Raw genomic sequence first — 2,499 nt, forward strand, 5'->3', positions numbered from 1 at the left:
TATCTGGGCTAGTTGGTTCTGTTTGCGGGGATCTCTCCATTTGACTCTGTCATCCTTGAGCCCCACAGACTCAGGGTACGTCGTAGGATTTGCAACACCTCTTTCCTACGAAGATGGCACCTTGAGAGCAAGGACTAAGGCTTATTTGCCTTTGGGTCCCCCGTCCCACCACAGTGCCAGGCATGCACCAGGGCTTAACAACAAATGCTGATGGCTGCTGCATGCCAGGCACTGTGGAAGTCCTTGGTTTTAGTCACTCCCTCAGGGATGTGGTAAAATGGCTATTTGCATCTCAGGGCAGTATCCCTTCCAAATGGTAGAGTCATTTTGAAAGCACATGTAGTGACAGTAAGATGGAGTCAGGCAGGCTGGGGCTGAAGGGTCACAGCTGCTGTGGTCTGTTTGGGTCCTGCCTGACCTTTACTCAAATTTAGCTTCCACCCTAAAGATGCTCATCTTGAATAATTTGGGAAATTAATTTTTTTTTTTTTTGAGACAGAGTCTTATGTCATTGCCCTTGGTAGAGTGCTGAGGTGTCACAGCTCAGCAACCTCAAACTATTGGGCTTAAGCGATCCTCTTGCCTCAGCCTCCCAAGTAGCTGAGACGACAGGCACGTGCCACAACACCTGGCTATTTTGTTCTTTTTTTGTTATAGTTGTCATTGTGGTTTAGCTGGCCTGGTGGATTCAAACACATCAATCACCCTTGGTGTATGTGGCCCAACCAGAAATTTACTTTTGAATTGGAAATCTTGTAATAGATTGTCACTGAGTTGTGCTGATTATTATTTAAAATAAGGGCTATTGTGGTCTTTGCTTTAGAAGGATTGATTTAGGAAATTAACTTTTGAATTAGAAATGATGTAATAGATTGTTACTGAGTTGTACTGATTATTATTTTTTTTTTTTTTGAGACAGAGCCTCAAGCTATTGCCTTGGGTAGAGTACTGTGGCATCACAGCTCACAGCAACCTCCAACTCCTGGGCTCAAGTGAGTCTCCTGCCTCCGCCTCCCAAGTAGCTGGGACTATAGGTGCCCACCACAATGCCCGGCTATTTTTTTGGTTGTAGTCATCATTGTTGTTTGGCAGGCCCAGGCTGGATTGGAACCCGCAAGCTCAGGTGTATCTGGCTGGCGCTTAGCCCCTTGAGCCACAGGCGCGGAGCCTGATTACTATTTAAAATAAGGGTTAATGTGGTCTTTCCTTTGAATCTTTATGGATAAAACTGTGATTTTGGAAATAGAACAGTGCAGAGGCTACTCTCACTGTTCTCAGGAATCTGGGCCTTCAGTTTGGTGGATCTATCCCCCCCTCTGTACATTTGCTAACATTGACAGGAGGCCGGACCCTCTTTGTCCAGTTACATTTCTGGTGATCATGAAGGGACCCCTAGACTGCTCCTGTAAGTGCTGTGCCAGGGAACTCTAGTAGTAGCCTGGACAGATGGGCTGGGGGAGGGGGGTGCAGTGCTTGAACACTCCTAGCAGCCCTGCAGGGAGATTTCTCCTGGAGTCTTCAGGCTCTGCTCTCAGGCACCTCTGTCATCATCGCTCACTTAGGTCCACCTGTTTCATGCTGGTTGTTTATGGAGAACTTTAATTCTCATCAATTCTGGTTTTGTTCTTGAGAAATCTGGTATTTCTGTATCAAGTTGGTATTATGAAAGCTCAGGCCTCAATGCCAAATGATAACTGGGGTGTATTCTGTCTCATTGGTCTCAGTATGAGTACCTGCCTGTAACTAACTAAAAAGGCAGTGAAATTTTACCGTAACACAGCCTGGCTGATATATCCTCTTGACTCTGGAGAAAAGTGGTCCTTGAATGGATCCTTGAATTATTATAATGGTGTTACATTGTTTAAAATAACAAGTGGGCGGGGCACAGTGGCTCATGCCTGTAATCCTAGCATTCTAAGAAGCCAAGGGGGGGTGGATTGCCTAAGCTCTTAGGTTTGAGACCAGCTTGAGCCAGAGTGAAACCCTGTCTCTAAGAACTAGCTGGATGGCTGGGCACTCATAGCTTAGTGGTTAGGGCGCTGGCCACATGCACCAGGGGTGGTGTGTTTGAACCTGGCCCAGACCTGTTAAATAAAAAATAGCCAGGTGTTGTGGCAGGCATGTAGTCCCAGCTGCTAGGGAGGTTGAGGTAAGAGAATAGCTTGAGCCCAAGAGTTTGAGGTTGCTGTAAGCTATGATGCCATGGTACTCTACCAAGAGCAACAAAGTAAGACTGTCTCAAAAAAATAAAAAAACAAGTCTTGTTAAAATATTTATGTTTGGCTCGGCGCCTGTGGCTCAAGTGGCTAAGGCGCCAGCCACATACACCTAAGGTGGCAGGTTCACCGGGCCCGCCAAACAACAATGATGGCTGCAACCAAAAAATGGCCAGGCGTTGTGGCGAGCGCCTGTGGTCCCAGCTACTTGGGAGGCTGAGGCAAGAGACTCGCTTGAGCCCAGGAGTTGGAGGTTGCTGTGAGCGTGATGCCATGGCACTCT

The sequence above is a fragment of the Otolemur garnettii genome, unplaced genomic scaffold, assembly GCF_000181295.1.
Source record: "Otolemur garnettii isolate 467f Iridium unplaced genomic scaffold, OtoGar3 scaffold00058, whole genome shotgun sequence".
NCBI classification, from domain to species: Eukaryota; Metazoa; Chordata; class Mammalia; order Primates; family Galagidae; genus Otolemur; species Otolemur garnettii.